The sequence below is a fragment of the Pristiophorus japonicus genome, chromosome 5, assembly GCF_044704955.1.
Source record: "Pristiophorus japonicus isolate sPriJap1 chromosome 5, sPriJap1.hap1, whole genome shotgun sequence".
In the NCBI taxonomy this organism is placed as follows: domain Eukaryota; kingdom Metazoa; phylum Chordata; class Chondrichthyes; family Pristiophoridae; genus Pristiophorus; species Pristiophorus japonicus.
In genome coordinates this window covers 147,930,302-147,954,631 of record NC_091981.1, presented here as the reverse complement: position 1 = coordinate 147,954,631, position 24,330 = coordinate 147,930,302, and positions in this window count along the sequence as shown.

Genomic DNA, 24,330 nt, shown 5'->3' with positions numbered 1-24,330 from the left:
TGGGAGGCAGCCTTATGCACACAGCCCCAGTGAGGCCATTCGGCCAGGGCTAGGGGTTGCGTGCTTCAGGCCTCTCCCACACAGTTTTGGGTGCCTGGAGCTACTGCACATGCGCGCCCACTGTAGCGTGCATGTGCAGAGGTCCCAGCACTGTTTTCAGCACATGGACCTAGCTCCGCCCCCCACAGCTCGTGCTGCGCCGCGCCGAGGACCAGAGGACCAGCAGGGAGCCGGAGAATCTGGAAGTTCTTTTAGGCGCACTTTGTGGCGCGAAAAACGGGCGTCCAGGTCGGGGCTGCGCCGTTCTAGGCGCGGCCCGAAACTTGGGCCCATAGTCTTAGGATAAGGGGTCGGCCATTTAGGACTGAGATGAGGAGAAACTTCTTCACTCAGAGAGTTATTAACCTGTGGAATTCCCTGTCACAGAGAGTTGTTGATGCCAGTTCATTGGATATATTCAAGAGAGAGTTAGATATGGCCCTTACGGCTAAGGGAATCAAGGGGTATGGAGAGAAAGCAGGAAAGGGGTACTGAGGGATTGATCAGCCATGATCTTATTGAATGGCGGTGCAGGCTCGAAGGGCCGAATGGCCTACTCCTGCACCTATTTTCTATGTTTCTATGTTTCTATGTAAGGCCCTTGCTTTCATACGCCTTGGTAAATATGTCGACTTTGTCCAGGAGTTCATTTTCTGTGTGTGCAAAGACACAGACGTCCTCCGCGTACTGTAGCTCGATGACAGAGGTTGGAGTGGTCTTTGACCTGGCCTGGAGACGGCCAAGGTTGAACAGTTTCCCGCTGGTTCTGTAGTTTCGCTCCACTCCACTGTGAGGTGGTGCATGGCATCGAGGAAGATTGAGAAGGTCCACACGTGCCATGGCATTCTTGAGCTGGTGCTGGAAGCTGCTTTGATGTGCGCTGTTAAAGCTACCACTTGGTCACAGCAGTTATGGCGACTCCGGCAGTCCGCTTGCTCCTTAGGGATGGTTGGCTTGCTGATGGGTGCTAGTCTGTGGAGTAGTAGCCTCTCCAGCAATTTATAACAAGTACAGAGTAAGGAGACTGGGTGGTAGCTGGAGGCTTCACAAGCATTCTTGCCCTGCTTCAATCCCACAGTACAACCTGTAAGGCCATTATTTTAATCTCCCTCTAAATAGGTGGAATTTGACCAGTTGCCAGTACCTCAGAGAAGAAGGAGGTCAACCAATTCTTCCCTTTGGGTCCCAGTGCTTTTAAGAATTCAGGGTAAACATCATGTGGACTAGCAGCTTTTCCTGATTTGGTTGTCGACAAGGCTGCCTTTAGTTCATCCAAGCAAACCAAACTTTGAAAGTCTTCTTTTGTGGTGCAGAGGTAAACCATGGCAACAACGCCTACAATTTAGGAGTCACTCTTGCTCGCACCCTGTCTTATAGACAACATCTCCAGAACCTTGGGAAGAAACTAAAGAGTAGGGTCAACTTGATCCAGAAACTCACCAGATCCACATGAGGAGCAGACGCTCAAACCCTCTGTACAGCAGCACTCGCTTGGTGTACTCTACAGTGGAATACTGCTCTCCAGCATGGCTATCAAGTCCGAATGTCAAATCCGTTGATGTCCAGCTGAATTCTACTATGAGAATTATCACCGGTATGCTTTTATCGACACCAACACCTTGGCTGCCCGTGCTTGCAAACATTGCACCACCAGACCTATGCTACAAATATGCAGTCTCCAGAGAATACAACCATTATTTCAGCAAAGACATGCCAATCCAGGCCGACTTGAACAACCTACCACCAACCTGTCTCAAATCTAGAAGGCCATTTTGGACAGTCACCGAAGCCCTTCAGCAATCTCCCCTCAGTCTTGATGACCAATGGTGAAACACTTGGAAGAACTGCGACCTTATAGAGGACCCCACAGTACAACCTGTAGGATCAAACCTTCCTCGCAAACAGTGGACAACCATCAACTGCCTCAGAACTTTTCATGGTAGATGCTGCCACCTTGTTTTTAGCTTTTCACTGTCTAAAAATACTCATATCTATTCATTTTTGATCCAAAATGGATGATCTCACACAATTGGGATTGGTATTAGACTGGATGACCTTTTGTGGGATGGCACAGATATAATGGTAAGTACTGCAGGGACTAGAATATGGCCAGGGTGATCTCCTGGACTAGTTTCAATCGCCTGGATGGGTCGGAGAGGAATTTTTCCAAGAGACAAGGCAAGAGCAGGAAGGTAGTGCAGGACTCCCCTGCGGTCATCTCCCTCCAAAACAGATATACCGTTTTGGATACTGTCGGGGGAGATGACGTACCAGGGGAAGGCATCAGCAGCCAGGTTCATGGCACCATGGGTGACTCTGCTGCACAGAAGGGCGGGAAAAAGAGTGGGAGAGCTATAGTGATAGGGGACTCTATTGTAAGGGGAATAGATAGGAGTTTCTGCGGCCGCAACCGAGACTCCAGGATGGTATGTTGCCTCCCTGGTGCAAGGGTCAAGGATGTCTCGGAGCGGCTGCACTAGGGAATTTATAGCGGTTTCCAAATCCCTTTCTGCCTCCCGGAGAAAAGTATACTGTTTCTGAGGCCGAGTCATTGGATCCCCGTCTATCTTCACCCCTACCCCAGTTACTCTCCCGCAATCATGCTTGTGCATGGCAAATGCATCCATATTCTCCCGTACATGCCCTTGATACCTGGCCGGAATGTTATCGACTAATCCTTCTAAGTCATAACTCCCTTTCGGCTTCATCGTGCAGGTGCTGCCTTTGTCTGTACTGTCCCTGGGAATCATTACAATCTCTCCCATCCTATCCGCATCAACTGCCCCCCATATACAATTGTTTTTCATATCCACTCGGGTGTGGTGTGCCAATATGTAGTCGGCTTCGAGAACTCCTGAACCGGGCTGTTCCCACTTCATTAAAATGCACTCCCATTTCTTTATGTTAGGTCCTAACTCTATGGTTAATGGTTTTGACACTGCCCCAGCCTGCTCATTACCCGTAAAACCTACCAGTGTAAATGAGAATCCGCTCGACCACGGGGAATTGGTTAGATTCGGTGAGTGGACAACCGTGCTAGAGGCTCCTGTGTCTACTAAATACCTTCCTCTAACTGTTTCCACCTTCACATCCACACTTGGCCTGCCCCACTCATCATATATGAGCGGACACAGGTATTCTGGCTGGACGCACCGTCACAGTGGGGGTACCGACGCATTGGGTCCCACTGCTGCGTCCAGCTTTCCTCCACCTGTGCCCATAACCTGCTGTAATGCGGCCACTAAATCTGTACTGGGTCGTCAGCTGCCTTCCTGTGGCTCTGTTTTGCCTCAGCACCCTCGTAACCTGGATTCTCTCCTTTTGAGAGCCTACAATCCTTGCTTCAGTGTCCCAACTTCCCAGTTATAACACTCTTGGGATCGACCTGCATTACCTCCCTCTTGTCTCAATTCTTTCTTTTGCCTAACCTCTCCTTTTACTTTGTGCACCTTCCCTTTTAGGTTCTCCTCCTCCCCTTGCCTGGACTTAAAAGCTAGAGTTAATCTTCTCAGCAACCCTGCCTCTGTATTCTGGAGATCATCTCGGTCAAACCATGCTTCGACCTTTGTTCTGATCCGTGACAAACTGTTAACCATTACGATTCTCAGCCAATGGTTTCTGGGTTCCCCTATTAAGTCTGCCTGTACTAGATTTCCTCCAGTGGCCCTTAAACAAGTCGGCCACAGTCTGTCTGCAAACGTGTCGGATGATTCGTTTACTTGCTGCCAAGTCTGTTCTGATATGTCCTTACTATACAGTATAAATGCACACGAGGCCCATACTTGAGAGAAGGTCACTCTGTGACCAGTTACCTTTATTACCAAGACCTCAAGTGATGAAGGTGGGTGGAGCTTCCCCTTTTATACCAGGTTCAGAGTGTGTCTCCCACAAGTTTGCCCCTTGTGGTCAATGTTCTCATGGTGTACAACTTAGGTCAGCTTATACATGGGTTACAATGATAGTTGAATACATGATATCCCCTCCCCGCCGCCAAAGTCGTATTGGGATCACAGGTTAAGTCTCTCTGGTGGTTTATGCTCCCTTGTAGAGCGCCTGAGTTGGGGCTCCGGTTGTTGGGCGCTGGCCTGAGTGTCTGCTGTTTGTGGTGCCTCAGGCCTGTCCGGACTGCCCACAGAGACTGGGCTCTCCTCCACTTGGTTCCGGTGTTCGGTCACCTGTGGTGGAGTAAACTCTACATTGTGTTCTTCCTCTGCTTCTTCTATGGGGTTGGTGAACCTCCTTTTAGTTTGATCCACGTGTTTGCAGCAGATTTGTCCATTGGTAAGTTTAACTACCAAAACCCTATTCCCCTCTTTGGCAATCACAGTGCCTGTGAGCCATTTGGGCCCTGCAGCGTAATTAAGAAGAAAAGCAGGATCATTGACATCAATACATCGCGCCCTCGCATTCCTGTCATGGTAGTCACATTGTGACTGATGCCTGCTCTTAACAATTTATTTCATAGTAGGGTGTATAAGGGATAATCTGGTTTTGAGTATCGTTTTCATTAGCAGCTATGCGGGTGGAACCCCTGTGAGCGAGTGTGGTCGGGATCTATTGGCCAACAGGAGGCATGATAAGCAGCTTTGTAGGGAACCCCATTGGATTCTGAGCATCCCCTGTTTGATTATCTGCACTGCTCGTATCGCCTGACCGTTTGAGGCCGGCTTGAACAGTGCCGTTCTGACATGGTTGATTCCATTGCCTGCCATGAAGTCCTGGAATTCAGTGCTTGTGAAACACGGGCCATTGTCGCTGACCAAGACATCCGGTAGACCATGGGCGGCGAATATTGCCCGTAGACTTCCTACCGTGGCAGAGGATGTGCTTGAATTTAAAATGGCACACTCAATCTATTTGGAGTAGGCGTCTACTACAACCAAAAACATTTTTCCCATGAAAGGACCTGCGTAGTCCACATGGATGCGTGACCATGGCTTGGCGGGCCAGAACGGGGCTAAGGGGGGCTTCCCTGGGTGCGTTGCCCAGCTGAGCACACATGTTGCACCTGCGAACACAAAGTTCCAGGTCTGCATCTATCCCTGGCCACCAAACGTGTGACCTGGCAATTGCCTTCATCATGACAATACCCGGATGTTCATTGTGAAGTTCTCTGATAAACACCTCTCTGCCCATCTGGGGCATGACTACTCGGTTTCCCCATAGTAGGCAATCGGCCTGAATCGAGAGTTCATCCTTGCACCTATGAAACGGTTTAAATTCCTCAGGGCTGCCCAGTCTCCATTCAGGACACATTTCTTAACTAAAGACAGTAGCGGGTCTTTATTTGTCCAGACTTTAATCTGATGGGCTGTCACAGGTGAGCCTTCGCTTTCAAAAATTTCAACAGCCATGACCATCTCAGCATCATGCTCAGTTCCCCCCTCAATGGTGGCTAGTGGATGCCTGCTGAGTGCATCGGCGCAGTTTTCAGTGCCCGGTCTGTGCCAAACTCTGTAGTCATAGGCTGCTAACGTAAGTGCCCACCTCTGTATGAGTGCCGATGCATTCGCATTTATGGCCTTGTTGTTGGCCAAAATGAACGTTAGGGGTTTGTGATTGTCTCCAGCTCAAATTTCCTGCCAAACAGGTACTGGTGCATTTTTTTCACTGCATATACACATGCTAGTGCTTCCTTTTCTACCATCCCATAGCCCCTTTCTGCCTGGGACAGACTTCTGGAGGCATAAGCTACCGGCTGTAACTGACCATTGGAATTCACATGCTGCAACACACCCAACCCCATAGGAAGACGTATCGCACGTTAAAACAAGTTTCTTACACGGGTCATATAATGTTAACGGTTTGTTGGAGCATAACAAATTGCGTGCTCTATCAAAAGCCCTTTCTTGGCTGTCCCCCCAGGCCCAATCGCGACCTTTGCGTAGGAGCACGTGTAACGGCTCTAACAGCATGCTCAATTTGGGAAGAATGTTACCAAAATAGTTCAGGAGCCCCAGGAACGAACGCAGCTCCATCGTGTTACTGGGTTTGGGTTATCTCTGGATCGCTTCCGTTTTCGACGCAGTAGGTCTGATCCCGTCTGCTGCTACCCCTACTCCCCAGGAATTCTACCTCTGGAGCTAAGCAGACACACTTCGCCTTTATCAGTCGCAGCCCTACCCAGTCCAGTCTGCCTGGCATCTCCCCCAGGTTGTGGAGGTGTTCTTCAGTATCATGACCCATGATCAGGATGTCGTCTTGAAAAACCACCGTCCTTGGAATCGACTTGAGGAGGCTTTCCATATTTCGCTGAAAGATTGTGGCAGCCGAACGAATCCCGAACGGACATCTGTTATACTCAAACAACCCCTTGTGTGTTGTGATGGTGGCCAGCTTCTTCAACTCACTCCCCAGCTCCTGGATCATGTAAGCTGAGGACAGGTCCAATTTTGAAAAGAGTTTGCCACTGGATAGCGTCGCAAAGAGGTCCTCCATTCTCGGTAGCGGGTACTGGTCTTGGAGTGACACCCAATTGATGGTGGCCTTGTAATCACCACATATCCTGATCGACCCATCCGCCTTAAGCACCAGCACGATCGGGCTCGCCCAGTCACTGAATTCGACTGGCGAGATGATGCCTTCCCTCAGCAGGCGGTCCAATTCGCATTCTATCTTTCCCCACATCACGTACGGCACCACTCTGGCTTTGTGGTGTACTGGCCTGGCATCCGGGTTTATGTGAATCACTACCTTGGCCCCCATGAAAGTGCCGATGTCAGGTTTAAATAATGAGTCAAATTTGATCAGGACCTGTGAGCATGATACTCACTCCACAGAAGAAATTGCATTGACATCGCCCATTTTCCAGGTCATGACAGCAAGCCAACTCCTCCCCAGTAGTGCGGGACCGTCCCCCGGGACAATCCAGAGTGGCAACCTGTTCTCCAAATCTTTGTGGGTCACGACTACCGTGGCGCTGCCTAGCACCGGAATTATCTCCTTTGTATATGTCTGTAGCTGTGCGTCAATCGGCAATAATTTTGGCCTCCTGGCTTTGGACACTGACAACCTTTTGAACTGTTTGATGCTCATCAGGGACTGGCTGGCTCCTGTGTCTAGCTCCATTAATACTGGGATGCCATTGAGGAGCACTTTCATCATTATCGGTGGCGTCCTGGTATATGAACTGTATATGTGCTCCACATGAACACGCTGAACTTCAGCTTCCAGCGATTTCCCCCAGTATTCATTTGGCCTCGTAGGGCTTACATCAGTCCCGTCCTCCTCGTACATCAACCTTGCTGCAGGCTTCGTGCACATACGCGCCAAGTGACTGCTGACGTTGCGGTTTCTGCAGGTATATTGCTGATACCTGCAAGCTCTGGCTGGGTGTTTGCCTCCACACCTCCGGCATGAGCTGGAGGCCCCGTTTTTGGAAACAAAAGTTCCATTACCAGTCGATTGTCTCTGACTGTCTCTGTAACTGTCCTTAAGTGCACCATTAACAGGTGTTGATGGCCCCATTACTGGCCGCATTGTCCATTGCGATGGCATGAATCGCCGTTCAGCTAGCCATTGTCTCTGTTGAATTCCCCCTTTGGGGTTCGACTACATGCTGGGGCATGTCCAATTGCCCTTGCCTGCCTAGAGAACTGTGTGCTGTGTTAACAATGTTGACTCCCTGGTCGTTTGCCGCATTTGAGCCAAGATTTTTGTCATACATCATTCTGGTCTCTTCCGTCCCTGAGATAAATGTCTGGGCTATCAGAGCCACCGCTTCCAAGGTCAAGTCTTTGGTCTCAATCAGTTTCCTGAAAAGCGTGCCCGATACCCTCAATAAAAAAGTCTCGCAGCATCTTCACTCTGCATGCATCTGGGAACTTACATAGGCTCGCCTGTCGCCGATCTCACCATGTGCATGCTGCTCGCCGGTTTAAGGTGTTCCCTGATCAACTTACTGAGCTCTTCGAACGTCTTGTCTGCCGGTTTCTCTGGCACTCGGGGGTTCTTCATCAGAGAGTACGTTCTGGATCCACAAACCATCAGGAGATGAGCCCTGCGTATGTCGGCCGAATCCTGTCCCAACCATTCCTTCGTAGTCTATCTGTAGTCTATCAATAAAGTCATCCCAATCATCACCAACACAGTACCTCTCTTCTGTGCTGCTAGTGGCTATGCTCGCGTGGTTTAAATCCCAGTTTCTCGTCGCCAATGATATGTCCTTACTATACAGTATAAATGCACACGAGGCCCATACTTGAGAGACGGTCACTTTGTGACCAGTTACCTTTATTACCAAGACCTCAAGTGATGAAGTTGGGTGGAGTTTCCCCCTTTATACGTGAAAGTCCAGGTTAGGAGTGTCTCCCACAAGTTCGCCCCTTGTGGTCAATGTTATCAAGGTGTACAACTTAGGTCAGCTTATACATGGGTTACAATGATAGTTGAATACATGACATGTTCTACCTGCCAGAATGGACTACCTTGACTGTACCCTAGCGCTGCCAAGATTTCCTTCTTTAAGCCCTGTGGAGTTCTTCCACCTAACTTCATGGCTATTGACAAGCTCTGATAAAGCTTCCCCTCCAGTGAGAGCAGTGTTAGCTTCACTTTCTCCCCCTCGCTGCAGTTATTTATACCCCCTATCTGCTCTATATTTGCAAAATGAACAGAGACATCTCCTCCTTGGTTTAGCTTTACTACACCCGTCAGCATCTCCTGCAGTTGAAGCGGCGTGTATGGGATCATATAGTCACTTTGCAATTGAGCCGGGCGACCATTGGGTGGGAGTGGGCCAAATTTCTGTTGTCTCAAAGGACACATCAGTTTCGGGAGTCCCGGTGTCTTGGAAGCCGGCCGATGCTCGCTATACTCGGGCCCATCATCTGATTCTTTCCCCTCTGGATCCCAACCTTCCTCGACTGTTCTGGGTGCCATGAGACAAACCATCCCTTTGGCCCCGTCTAACTCTGTGTTAGCTTTCAGATCATTTCCTTACAAGGTCCATGGTTTGCCCTCTTGTAATCCTGCCTCTTTGGCTCTTTCTAAGTGCCTTTCACTTTGCTCGTGGTAGGTTTGCTGCTGCTTTTTACACTCGGTCACGAGGCACTATAAATACTCGAAGTGATTCTGCGCAGTTTCTTCCTTCCTACCCTGGCCTTGCCTTTCTTTCTTGAAACTGGCTACCTCGACTTTTAACTTGTAATTCTCCTCCTCTAGCTTTCCTACCCTTTCTCTTAACAGATTTGCAGGCACATGAGCCAAATCGCCTTCTCGTTTAACCCTTTGTGGTTACTACTGACTGTCCACTCTGCCGCTTTTTCCTGGAGATCCCCAGAGTGCAGCATTTCCCGTGCCCATGGCTCTGAAATGTCCAGTTTGTTGCATATATATTTAGCCTCCATGGACTTTCTATGACTGCTCTTACTGCGGGCTCCACTGCGTTTTGCTGTGGTGAGTCCATTTCCAGTGCCTCTGGCTGAGGAACTCTCCCTGACTACCTTGGTCTCCCCTGAGACCATCTCACCATGACCTGCGGTTCCTGTTACTCAGGCTTCTTTCTGTGGCTACCCTATTTGACCCAAGACTACTCCGGCCTGTCAGAGAATGATTCTCTCCTGGTCCCCTAGTCACCTTTGAGATCATCCTTGGCCTCCCTGAGACCCTTTTTCTTTCGCAGACTACCCGTGACTACTTCTCCCGGTGGCTGCCCTAGTCAGCCGGAGCTCTTCGGCTACCCTAGTTGTCTTTGGGAGTATTTGGATCTCCCTGAGACCTCTACGCAGACAACCTTCTAGGTGGCTACTCTAGTCAACCCGGGATTACTCCAGCCTACCCAAGACTGTTTCCTTCCTTTGCTGGCTGCCCTAGCTGCCCTTGACAGTACTATGGTCTCCTTGAGACCCCTGCGCAGACTACCTGCGACTTCTTTTCTCCGTGGCTACCCTGGTCAACCCAGGATTACTGCAGTCCACCCAAGACTATTTCTCTTCCTCTGCTGACTGCTCTAGCTGCTCTTGAGAAGATAACTTTTGGTCTTTCTCAGACCCCTGCGCAGACCATCTGCAACTTCTTTTCTCGGTCTCCTCGTGGTCTCCTCATGGTCTCTTGAGCTGCTTCTAGCTCACATATTTATAGCCACGTTATGACTGATCTCCCGCCAATGGGATTTTGATAATGTGTTTGTATCGATACATTGTTTTGTTGATTGACTGCAATAATGGACCCATCTGTTTTCCCATTTGCACACTGAGTCTGCAAGGTTCAAGTTGATTTCTCATCTTAATACCTTGTTCCCAAAAAATGTGCACCTGGTGTGGTTCCTTTGTTGTCCAGTCTTTTTACAGACTTGGTGTCTTCAGTGGGTTTGTTCTTCCCCACCCTGGGCAATCAAGTTCAGGGCCTCACATAACAACTCCATTGTTGTTATGCATGAAGTCAGTTTTGGTTCCTGAACACAGAATGTCCTTAATTGTCCAGCTTAATTCCAAAAGCTTGTATTAAATTCCAAAAGCTTGGATTAATCAATGTTTTAGTTCATGGTCTCCTTCTGTGCTTTTCTGAAGATTAGAAACCATCCCAAGGTCTCACTGACTTTGCAGATTGTAACTCGATCCACTTTGACTTCCTGAAGCCACAGAGGACAGAGCTCCCCAGAAGACAGCAAGGGTCAGCCAAAGTCCAAATACTTCCCTCCTCCAGCCAAAGTGCCTTACCCTACCTAGTCCAAATGCATGCCTCCTCCAGCTGAAGTGCCTTACCCCAGTCCAAGTGCATGCCTCCCTGAGCTGAAGTGCCTTACCCAAGCGCTAGTGCATCCTCCGCCCCTGCCCCCCATAGATGGGATACTGTGTATGGATTGTTAACAGGTTTATTGGATATGAAGTGAATAGTGACAGTGTCGTGACTTCTGGATATCATCCACTCCAACGATGTTCCTTGTAGGGGGTTGGAAGAATGTGATCCGTCTTCCCTGATTTCCCTCTCTCCCCTCCGATACACCGCCCTCCCCCCCCCGCTCCCTTATCTCTCACTCCCCCCAACCTCTGTCTCTCTCTTCACCCAGTCTCTCTCCCCCAGCTGCTTTCACTTGCTGCCCCAAGGCCCTCCGACTCCCCCCAACCCCATGGCCTCCCCCCAACGCTCTCACCCCGTCGCCGCTCAGGACTCGCGGCTCACGGGAGGCTCCTGACCCGATCGGAGGGTCGCAGCTCAGCGGGAGCCCGGTTGGCCGGAGAAGCAGGCTCACGGAGGAGCACCCTCCCTCCGCCATCAGGCCCAGGCCGGCCGCAGGGGAGAGAATCGGAGCCTCAGGTCCTGCTTCTGGCACCACGTGGATAGAATGTTCGCCCGGGATTGGGGGCAGAGCGTGACAGGGGGTGAAGCTTGTCGCCTGTCGGTCAAAAAAAGTGCAGTACAAAGAGTTAGTCCCTTGTTTTAAAAAGCATGAGATCTAATCATGCCCGCTCGGTCCCATCTAGACCAAGGCGTGGAACAAACTGATAATTAAAAGGTGTTAACAACTGGATGATTCAACAGAATAACAACAGGAAATATGTTTGAGATATTGTTATATGAATCCTTATAAAAGGAGGACAACTTCGGAATGTGGTTACTGCAGTCGGGAAGAAGGACAGAGGTTGGTCACGTGGTCCAGGCCTACAATCAACACCAGAACAACCAGCTGTGTGGGTGATTGTAAGTTTCAGCCAAATCGTAGAGGGGTTTGCCTGAGTCATTTTGTAAGTAGCAGTCGAATTGCAGAAGGGTTTAAAACTGTGGTATTTCATGTCAGTGTCAGGTAACCTTGTGTAGGGGTTTTGTATTGTGGGTTTTGTGTTATTCCGGTCAAATCAGAGGGGTTTGTACTGGGGGGGAATTTTGTGAGTTCAATAAACAAATAAATCTGAGGTTGAGCCAAAAACCCTGTGCTGTGTGTATTTTGTTCTTATAAATCCTGAAGTCCAAGAACTGTCTGTAAGGGGGGACGGGAACGGAATCTCTTACAGTTGCTATGGAAACTCAAATGGACCCTAGCTATGCCTGTCTTTTCATGGGATACATGGAACATTCTTTGTTCCACACCTACTCAGGTCCCCTCCCTCACCTCTTTTTCTGGTACATTGATGACTGTATCAGTGCCACTTCCTGCTCTCACCCCGGTCTGAAAAACGTCATTAACTTTACTTTAAATTTCCATCCCTCCCTCGCCTTCACATGGTCCATCATGAACTCTTCCCTTCCATTCCCCAACTTCTGTATCTTCATTTCTGGGGATAAGCTGTCGACCATTATCTACTAAAAGCCCACAGCTACCTTGATTAAACTTCCTCTCAACCCGACCTTACACCTTTGACTCTCTAGACCCGGCTCGTGTGTGTCTCGCCTCTTGTCTTTGTTCACTATGAATGAAAGAATCTTCAGACAACAAGGCCCTGCATTCTGCAATTCTCTTGCTAAACCCCTTCCCCTTGCTATATATCTCCCTACCTTCAAAAGCCTCCTCAAACCTACCTCCATTTATACCTCCTGTGGATCTATATTTTGTTTCTTTACTTGTCTCATTATCACCCCCTTTTATCTTGCACTATCATCCCTTTTCTCATTTAATCACTCCTGCTTTCCACCCTGTCACAGACCTTCCCCCTTGTTATTCCCCCATCTTTTCCCGAGCTCTGTAATTACTCATAAACTGTTACATCGCTAACCTCTTCCAGTTCTGATGAAAAATCATTGACGTGAAACGTTGGACCCAATATTTACAGGGGGCGGAGAGTGGGGGGAGGCATAGAGGGGAGATTGCGTAAGCGGGATGGGGGAAGGAGTTTTGGTCAGGAAACTCAGAAGTCCTTATTTCCCTCATGCTGTGCAGATTTAACTCCACAGGGAGCATCTCTTTTTTATAAACAGGATTCCTGACAGAAGCTTGTGTGATTGACAGGCTTGGCTCCCTGTCCAGCGGGGAGCATTCCAGAGGAAGCCGCAGGAGCAGGTAGGGAGTCTACAGTTGCACTAGTGGGAGCGTGGGAGTTGGGGTGGGGGGAGAGATCTAGATCTTGGGGGGTTTTGATCCGCCAACCCAGGGGGGGGATCGGATCCAGATTTGATCTCCGATGCGGAGGGGTAGGGAGTCCGATCCTGGGGGTCCCCATGGTCGGGGGAGGTGGGGGGGGGCGGTGACTGATGGCAGGGTAAGATTGGTGGTTTGGGAGGAAGCACTCTTGCTCCTCCTGGCCCAAGGAGGGGTTTACCTTTTCCTCGAAGCAGTCCTCGACTCCCTTGAGCTGCTGTGTTTCCCGAGGTCCGGGAAATCTGTCCGTCCAAACAGGTTAAATATGAGGTGCGCAGCCTCATTAGACTATTTCAATGAGCAACCCACATCCTGGGAGCGGGTTGGCTGCCAGCCCCTCCTGTCACGCCTCCATTAAACCCGGAGGTGGGCGGGCTGAAGACGATTTCGGGTGAGGTTTGAGATTTTTAATTTTTTTACATTCCACCCGACCCTGACCCACTGTTTTGGGGGGTTAAAATTACCCCTGTTAACTCTTTTTCTCTCTCCTCAGATGCTGCCTCATCTATTTCCAGCATTTTCTGTTTTTATTTCTTAAACCGCGATTTGGTTGTCTTCCCTTTCTCCTCTCAATTCTTGTTTACTCATCATTAGGCCACCCCTCCCCTTCTGTGAGGACTTTTCACCATTTTGAAGATTCTGTGTAAGTCTAAGATGTGTTGTTGAATAGCAGTTAGGACAATTGGAAAATGGTGAACCAAATTTATAATCTGGGGTTCACCTGCAGCAACCTGAATTTGCAAAATTGGTGCACTTTGATTTTAGTGTCATTTGTGCCTTAAAAGGAGATGCAGCAGAAATGTACGTTTCATTTTTTTAACAAGTCACCACATTGTTCTTTTACTCAGGCATCTTTGGCTGTACGACTAAAACATTTCCCTTACATGGTAGCTGGAGCCACACCAACAAAAGTTGCTTGCTACTTATTTGATTAAATGCATTTTCCTCAATGTGTTGTCTGAGTGAGTGATTTTCCATCTTTGGCTCTTGCTGGTGAGTCTGTTTCCAAAACCTAGCAATCTTGTGGTGAGTGCAACTTTTCTGCAATAGTGCAATGGAAGATGAATCACATTTTGTCTGTCAAGGGAACTCATGTACTGTTTTGCATTAATGGGATCAGTCTTAGCAGTTTGGACTTCAAAATATATCAATTCTGCTGCAACTTAACCTTGAAGAAAATGCCTGCTTGTCTCCATAGAGAATATTGCATGTTTTACAGAAAACTTTATGTATGTAGCATGTAAATAGCAATGTTAAAGGATGTATGAAGCTGTAGTTATTTTATTGCAGCGAAAAAAAAACTAGCAGCAGGCAAAACATTGAAAGCAGCGATACAAGTTTGTATTAAGTTTTGAAATCTGGATTTTTTTCCATCATAGACTTTTTGTGAACTTATTGATTATCTTTTGAGTTGGTTTACTCACTGAGAGATGCTTGTGTCTAAAGGGCAGCACCAAGCTCCAAACACGAATTTATTTCATCTGCAGTCTTTTATCATCAGACTATAACGTGACATCCTTGCTACTTCTAGCTTAGTACTCAAGCAACTATAAATCCCACCACTGAGTGAGTTTTCTTAACTATGAGACTTGATAGGAATAGGTTTTTATTTGTGACTAAACAGAAAATGAGTTACTGTATGTTAGTGACTGTGTTGCATTTTGCTGACAAATCCCAGAAGTAAATTTCCATGTGAAATCAAGCAGTGTCCTTATCCATTGATTAAAAGGTTCCTAATAACGACCCCTGTTTACTGAGAGCAATAGCTGCTCTCAGTAAACAGAAAACTTTCACTATGAAATCTATTTTCCCTATGTTAATGAAATGATGATGATATATTAGCATTAAGGACGAGACACCAGGGTATTATTTTGTGACTTAATTCAAGTTGTTTGAAACTTGGGAATTTTTATTAATTAGCTGGAGGATATTAGTAAAGCATCAAATTTAGAGTTCAGGCAAGATCGCATGAAAGTGTAAGGGTTAATTTTCCATTAACATAACAAATAGAAAAATGTTCTGTTGACACCATCAACAATAATTTCTGTGCTTACGAATCTTATTTTAATTACTAACTAGTCATTACTAGTTATTGCATTATACAACCAGTAGCTTGATATAATTATTGATCTTTTAAAATCTCAATTATAATGAGGCTAAAATATTAGAATATAGAATAGAACAAACCATTCCACTCATTAAAAAAAGCAGATTAGAAAACAGCAAAGCCCAAACTCACCTGTCTTGTAATGAAGATTGTGTTAACATTGACAGTCAGTGAGATTTCATCTTGTAAATTCAATTTCTGATCACAGTAAAAGAAAGAATAAAGAGATTGGGATTGACACAAAAGCTGGAAATGACAATCATCTATGTGTAGTCAGAGATCGCATTGCATGAGTGATGCACAGTTGTCTCAGATCTGAAGGTTTGCCCAAAGGCCTACTTATGACTTACCCATAGATGATCATGGCTATAAACCAGTAAAGAAGAAAGCATCATCAGATCTGAGGCTATAAGATATCTATCACTCACACAATGTGGCCCATGAGCCCATATAAGTGATTTTAACCTTTCTATCTCTTCCATTTTCTCTTAGATCAGGAAACTTCCTTTCACTGTGAGCAGAAATGAAACCTGCATCGGGAATTCCCACTGGCTGTCAGTGATAACACTATCTCCATTATAAGACTGGTGAGCTTTGGCTTTCATCTTTTCATAATATGCTTTCTGTTATCGTATGGAAGACTCACGGCTGGGTCCAATTTATTAAACTCGAACATGAAAAATATTTTGCCTCTAAGCAGTGTGTTGTAGTGAGATTGGAGTCTACATTAAAAGGTTCATTAATAAATCTGTGCAAGTCAATATAAATAACCTCTAACCTTTGTGCAAAACAAAAATAAAGAAATGCTTAATTGACTGGTAAATGGAATGTATGTTTTAATGAGATAAACATAACTCCCTTCTGTTCAAAAATTAATCCCGGCTTGAATTTATAGTTTCAAATCACATACTGAAAATAAATCTTGAATAAATGGTTTGTTGTGCGGATTGAATCATTCAGTAAATAATGACCAAGACAAGTAGTATACAGTAATTACTTTCCACTGCATGACTAAATACTACAATTGATGACCAACCTACACTGAAGGCTTCTGAAATAGTACAATCATTGATTAGAACAGCTTTAGCACAGTGGTAGCACTCTTGTGTCTTTATTAAAACGTTGTGGAATCAAGCCCCACTCCAGAAACCAGCACATTACAGCCTAATACTCCAGTGGCGTCTTTTGGATGAGATGAAAACTCATCAATAATTACAACAGTGACTTCACTTCAAAAAAGTACTTAATTGGCTGTAAAGCACTTTGGGCGCCTTGACATCATGAAAGGTGCTATATAAATTCAACTTGCTTTTTCTTTCTTTCGGTCCCACTTGGCAGACACTTATTCTGAAGATTATGAGGCCAAAATTCAGCTCCCAAATAAGGCTGGTTACCATCGGATTGCGGCGGCCATGTGGTGGAGTCGAGCAGCTGCTAATTTCTGGTCAAATGGCCGCCACAAACTAAATTCAGCAGGGGGGGTTTTCTGGCGGTTTCCATTCCGCCCTGCTGCTGCCAAGCGGCCGTGAATGTGTCATCAGTGCGCACACCGCCGGGAACCCCAACCTCCCTCAAAATTCAGCCCGAAAAATATTATGCCTGCCGAGCAATGCCCCCGACAGCTTTTTCTGTTGGTGCACCTTTCATTCCCTCTGACTCAAGTGTTCTCAACTCCATCCCACAGCATGCAACCCGCCACCACCTCAGTGAAACCCCAATGCTGCATGAGGTAGGCAAAGCAATAAAACAGCTCAAGAACAACAAGGCTACGGGTGCGGATGGAATCCCTGCTGAGGCGCTAAAGTATGGCGGAGAGGCGCTGTTGGCACAGATACATGACCTCATCTCTCTCATTTGGAGAGGAGAGCATGCCGGGAGATCTCAGAAATGCAGTGATCATAACCATCTTTAAAAAGGAGGACAAGTCCGACTGCGGCAACTACAGGGGAATCTCCCTGCTATCAGCCACTGGGAAAGTTGTCGCTCGAGTTCTCTTCAACCGTCTTCTCCCTGTGGCTGAGAAGCTCCTCCCGGAATCACAGTGTGGATTTCGTCCCCTACGGGACACAACAGACATGATCTTTGCAGCGCAACAGATGCAGGAAAAATGCAGGGAGCAGCGCCAGCCCTTATAACATGGCCTTTGACACTGTCAAACGTGAAGGCTTATGGAGCATCCTTCTCCATTTTGGATGCCCCCAAAAGTTTGTTAACTTCGCCTGCTCCACGACGACATGCAGACCATGATCCTTATCCACGGTTCCATTACAGACCCAATCCACTTCCGGACCGGGGTCAAATAGGGCTGCGCCATCGCTCCAACCCTCTTCTCAATCTTTCTTGTTGCCATGCTCCACCTCACAGTCAACAAGCTCTCCGCTGGAGTGGAACTAAACTACAGAACCAGTGGGAAGCTGTTTAACCTACGCCGCCTCCAGGCCAGGTCCACGATCACCCCAACCTGTCATTGAGCTGCAGTACGCAGACGACGCCTGCGTCTGCACACATTCTGAGGCTGAACTCCAGGATATAGTCGATGTATTCACCGAGGCATATGAAAGCACGGGCCTTACGCTTAACATCCGTAAGACAAAGATCCTTCACCAGCCTGTCACCGCCGCACAGCACCGCCCCCCAGTCATCAAAATTCACGGCACAGACCTTGACAACGTGGACCACTTTGCATACCTCCGGAGCCTTTTATCAACAAAGGCAGATATAGATGCGGAGATTCAACATCGCCTCCAGTGTGCCAGTGCAGTCTTTGGCCGCCTGAGCAAGAATGTTCGAAGACCAGGCCCTCAAATCTACCACTAAGCTCATGGTCTACAGGGCTGTAGTAATACCTGCCCTCCTGTATGGATCAGAGGCATGGATGATGTACAGAATATTGTGTCTGTAAGCACACTAGTAATGACTCCACGAGGAAAGGTATTGCACTTGAACTGTTGTGACCTTAATCCATTTATTGCAGCTCCTGAATGAGGTTACAGTAAGGTGAGCTCCCTTTTATACCTGGTTACCTGCGGTGTGCAGGTGACCTCCAGGTCTCCACCAGTTGCAGCCTCTGGTGGTACAGGCATATTGTGTATAGCGTGAAGATACATTCAGTGGTCTTATGTAACTGTACATTGAGTGTACAGGGTATATACCTACACAACATCATGCCCCCCCTAAGTCTTGTGCCACTGGCCTTTGCACTGTGTGCTTTGACCCTCGACTTGAGTGCCCAAATCCCTTGCACTTTGTCAGTGCTTGGAAATGGCTCTCTCCCTGTGGACCCCCAAATCCTTATTGCCACGATATTGGGAAATGGTCAGCAGTAGACGGTTGGAGGTTGCAGTGGGTGTTTGAGTGGGTTCTGGGTGTGAGCCATGTGTGGCCATGGCTACATACATCCATCCCCCCCCCTCCCCCCATACATAGACCATGTGTGTGGCTCGACATCTGCATTTACATACCTATTCAGAGAATGGAAAATAAAAGGTAGGATTGGTTACAACACTGTTTGGGTCTTGCAGAAGTGGAACGAGTACATATGACAGGTAAGGTACATACAGGGTATTACATCTTGCCCTTGGGGTGTAGGTACAGGTGGGTGAGAGAATTGACTGAAGACATACAATCGCCCGTCCAGTTTATCGCTGAAATCATGGATCGTAGGTTCATGGTCATGGTTCCTTGACCGGATGTTTCCTTTTCTGGCCATTCTTCTCAGTTCTGTTCCTTCCGTGTTCATTCCGTACTTCGCTTTGCTTTGGTACCACTCTTCACTGCACTTTGCTTCACCCTTGAGCTGCTTCTAGCTTGCATATTTATATCCACGTTATGAATAATCCCCCGCTGCTGCAGTTTTCGATAATGTGTTTGAATCGATACGTTGTTTGCGGTGACCTTGTTTGATTGACTGCAATAATGGACTCGAATGTTCCCAATTTGCACACGGAGTCTATCAGGCAAAAGATGACTCCAAATCCTAAATACCTTGTTCTCCAAAAATGTACACCTGGTGGGATCCCTTTGTTGCTCTGGTCTTCTTGCAGACTTGGTGTCTCCAGCGAGATTTGTTTTTCCCCCCTCTGGCCAATCAGTTCAGGACCTCTTCAGTTAGTTTATGAAAATGTAACAACCCTATTGTTGTTATGCAAAAAACTAGTCTGGTACGTGGCCGCAGAGATTGTCCTTAATTGGTGGTGAGTCACCACCTGCCTCCAGGCTGGCGCCCTTTTGCTCCCTTTGTGCATTTAATTACAAAAGCCTGTATCAAATCAATTTGATCAACTTTTAGTTTGTGGCCTCATTTTGTGCTTTCTGGAAAATTTATAACCTTACAGTAAGTGTTGTTAGATAGCACTGTTGACTACACCTTCCATCATTTTGCTGATGATTGAGAGTAGTAGGTAATTGGCCGGATTGGATTTGTCCTGTTTTTTGTGGACAGGTCAGACCTGGGCAGTTTTCCACATTGTCGGGAGATGCCAGTGTTATAGCTGTATTGGAAGAGCTTGGCTAATTTTGGAGCACAAGTCTTCAGCATGACAGTCGGGATATTTTCAGGGCCCATAGCCTTTGCTGTATCCAGTGCACTCAGCTGTTTCTTGATATCGCATGTAGTGAATTGAATTGGCTGAAGATTGGCTTCTGTGATGGTGGGGTCCTCAGGAGGAGGCCAAGATGGATCATACACATGAGACATTTGGCTAAAGCTTTGTCCTTTGCACTCGCATGCTGTGCTTCGCCATCATTGAGGATGGGGATGTTCAAGGTGCCTTTTCCCGTCAGTTGTTTAATGATCCACTACCTTTCACGACTGGATGTGGCAGTACTGCAGAGCTTTGATCTGATCCGTTGGTTGTGGGATCGCTTAGTTCTGTTTATTTCATGCTGCTTCCATTGTTAAGCATGTTTATAGTCCTGTGTCAGAGCTGCCCCAGGTTGGCAGCTCATTTTTAGGTACACCTGGTGCTGCTCCTGGCATGCTCTTCTACACTCCTCATTGAACCAGGGTTGGTCACCTGGCTTGATGTTAATGGTAAAGTGAGAGATATGCCGGGCCATGAGGTTATATATTGTGGTAGTGGATTCTACTGTAAGGGGAATAGATAGGTGTTTCTGCGGTCGCAACCGAGACTCCAGGATGGTATGTTGCCTCCCTGGTGCAAGGGTCAAGGATGTCTCGGAGCGGCTGTAGGATATTTTGGAGGGGGAGGGTGAACAACCAGTTGTTGTGGTGCATATAGGTACCAACGATATAGGTAAAAAATGGGATGAGGTCCTACAAGCTGAATTTAGGGAGATAGGAGTTAAATTAAAAGGCAGGACCTCAAAGGTAGTAATCTCAGGATTGCTACCAGTGCCACTTGCTAGTCAGAGTAGAAATAGCAGGATAGCTAAGATGAAAACGTGGCTTGAGGAATGGTGCAAGAGGGAGGGATTCAAATTCCTGGGACATTGGAACTGGTTCTGGGGGAGGTGTAACCAGTACAAACCGGACAGTCTGCACCTGGGCATGACTGGAACCAATGTCCTAGGGGGGGTGTTTGCTAGTGCTGTTGGGGAGGGGTTAAACTAATATGGCAGGGGAATGGGAACCTATGCAGGGAGGCAAAGGGAAGTAGAATGGGGGCAGAAGCAAAAGATAGAAAGAAGAAAAGTAAAAGTGGAGGGCAGAGAAACCCAAGGCAAAAATCAAAAAGGGCCACATTACAACAAAATTCTAAAGGGACAAAGTGTGTTAAAAAGACAAGCCTGAAGGCTCTATGCCTCAATGCGGGGAGTATTCATAATAAGGCGGACAAATTAACTGCGCAGGCAGCTATTAATGAATATAATATAATTGGGATTACAGAGACATGGCTCCAGTGTGTCCAATGCTGGGAACTCAACATCCAGGGGTATTCAACATTCAGGAAAGATAGACAGAAAGGAAAAGGAGGTGGTGTAGTGTTGCTGGTTAAAGAGGAAATTAACGCAATAGTAAGGAAGGACATTAGCTTGGGTGATGTGGAATCTTTATGGGCAGAGCTGTGGAATCATCATCATCATCCTCATAGGCAGTACCTCGCGATCGAGGAAGACTTGCTTCCACTCTTAGCATGAGTTCTTAGGTGGCTGTACAGTCCAATCCGAGAACCACAGTTTCTGTCACAGGTGGGACAGATAGTCATTGAGGGAAAGGGTGGGTAGGGAGCCTGGTTTGCCGCACACTCTTTCCACTGCCTGAGTTTGATTTCTGCATGCTCTCAGCGAAAATACTCGAGGAGCTCAGCACCCTCCCGAATGCACTTCCTCCACTTAGGGCGGTCTATGGCCAAGGACTCCCAGGTGTCAGTGGGAATGTCACACTTTATCACAGAGGCTCTGAGGGTGCCCTTGTAATGTTTCCTCTGCCCGCCTTTGGCTCATTTGCCGTGGACGAGTTCCGAGTAGAGCGCTTGCTTTGGGAGTCTCGTGTCTGGCATGAGAACTATGTGGCCTGCCCAGCGGAGCTGATCAAGTGTGGTCAGTGTTTCGATGCTGGGGATGTTGGCCTGGACGAGGATGCCAATGTTTGTGCATCTGTCCTCCCAGGGGATTTGAAGGATCTTGCAAAGACATCGCTGGTGGCATTTCTCCAGTGACTTGAGGTGTCTACTGTACATGGTCCATGTCTCTGAGCCATACAGGAGGCGGGATTACTACGGCCCAGTAGACCATGAGCTTGGTGACAGTTTTGAGGGACTTATCTTCAAACACTCTTTTCCTCAGGCAGCCTAAGGCTGCACTGGCGTACTGGAGGCGGTGTCGGATCGCATCATCAATGCCTGCTTTTGTTGATAGGAGGCTCCCGAGATAGGGGAAGTGGTCCATGTTGTCCAGGGCCATGCCGTGGATCATGATGTTTGGGGGGCAGTGCTTTGCGGCGAGGACAGGCTGGTGTAGGACATTTGTCTTACTAATGTTTAGCGTAATACCAAAGGGAAGAAACCGCTAGTGGGAGTGTGTACAGACCACCAAACAGTAGTAGTGAGGTTGGGGACAGCATCAAGCAAGAAATTAGGGATGCGTGCAATAAAGGTACAGCAGTTATCATGGGCAACTTTAATCGACATATAGATTGGGCTAACCAAACTGGGAGCAATGCAGTGGAGGAGGATTTCCTGGAATGTATTGGGGTGGTTTTCTGGACCAATATGTCGAGGAGCGAACTAGAGGGCTGGCCATCCTAGACAGGGTGAAGTGTAATGAGAAAGGACTAAGTAGCAATCTTGTTGTGCGAGCCCCCATGGGGAAGAGTGACCATAATATGGTAGAATTCTTTATTAAAATGGAGAGTGACACAGTTAATTCAGAAACTAAGGTCCTGAACTTAAGGAAAGGTAACTTCGATGGTTTGAGGCGTGAATTGGCTAGAATAGACTGACGAATAATACTTAAAGGGTTGATGGTGGATATGCACTGGCAGACATTTAAATATCACATGGATGAACTTCAACAATTGTATATCCCTGTCTGGAGTAAAAATAAAACGGGAAAGGTGGCTCAACCGTGGCTATCAAGGGAAATTAGGGATAGTGTTAAATCCATGGAAGAGGCACATAAATTGGCCAGAAAAAGCCGCAAACCTGAGGACTGGGAGAAACTTAGAATCCAGCAGAGGAGGACAAAGGGTTTAATTACGAGGGGGAAAATAGAGTATGAGAGGAAGTTTGCTGGGAACATAAAAACTGACTGCAAAAGCTTCTATAGATATGCGAAGAGAAAGAGATTAGTGAAGACAAATGTAGGTCCCTTTCAGTCGGAATCAGGTGAATTTATAATGGGGAACAGAGAAATGGCAGACCAATTGAACAAATACTTTGGTTCTGTCTTCACGAAGGAAGACACGAATAACCTTCCAGAAATACTAGGGGACAGAGGATCTAGCGAGAAGGAGGAACTGAAGGAAATCCTTATTAGTCACGATATTGTGTTAGGGAAATTGATCTCCAGAGCCTGATAGTCTGCATCCCAGAGTACTCAAGGAAGTGGCCCTAGGAACAGTGGATGCATTGGTGATCATTTTCTAACAGTCTATCGACTCTGGATCAGTTCCTATGGACTGCAGGGTTGCTAATGTAACACCACTTTTTAAAAAAGGAGGGAGAGAGAAAATGGGGTATTATAGACCCATTAGCCTGACATTGGTAGTGGGGAAAATGTTGGAATCAATTATTAAAGATGAAATAGCAGCGCTTTGGAAAGCAGTGACAGGATCGGTCAAGTCAGCAAAGATTTATGAAAGGGAAATCATGCTTGACAAATCTTTGAGAATTTTTTGAGGATGTAACTAGTCGAGTGGACAAGGGAGAACCAGTGGATGTGGTGTATTTGGACGTTCAAAAGGCTTTTGACAAGTCGGAATAAACAGGTCCTTTTCAGAATGGCAGGCAGTGACTAGTGCTGGGACCCCAGCTATTTACAATATACATCAATGATTTCGATGTAATATCTCCAAGTTTGCAGATGACATGGGTGGCGGTGTGAGCTGTGAGGAGGATGCTAAGAGACTGCAGGGTGACTTGGACAGGTTAGGTGAGTGGGCAAATGCATGGCAGATGCAGTATAGTGTGGATAAATGTGAAGTTATCCACTTTTTGGTGGCAAAAACAGGATGGCCGAATATTATCTGAATGGCAGCAGATCAGGAAAAGGGGAGGTGCAACGAGACCTGGGTGTCATGCTACATCGGTCATTGAAAGTTGGCATGCAGGTACAGCAGGCAGTGAAGAAGACAAATGGCATGTTGGCCTTCATAGCTAGGGGATTTGAGTTTAGGAGCAGGGAGATCTTACTGCAGTTGTACAGAGCCTTGGTGAGGCCTTACCTGGCATATTGTGTTCAGTTTTGATCTAATCTGAGGAAGGACATTCTTGCTATTGAGGGAGTGCAGCAAACGTTCACCAAACTTATTCCTGGGATGGCAGGACTGACATATGAGGAGAGACTGGATCGACTGGGCCTGTATTCACTGGAGTTTAGAAGAATGAGAGGGGATCTCATAGAAACATATACAATTCTGACGGGACTGGACGGATTAGATGCAGGAAGAGTGTTCCCGATGTTGGGGAAGTCCAGAACCAGGGGTCACAGTCTAAGGATAATGGGTAAGCCATTTAGGACCAAGTTGAGGAGAAACTTCTTCAATCAGAGA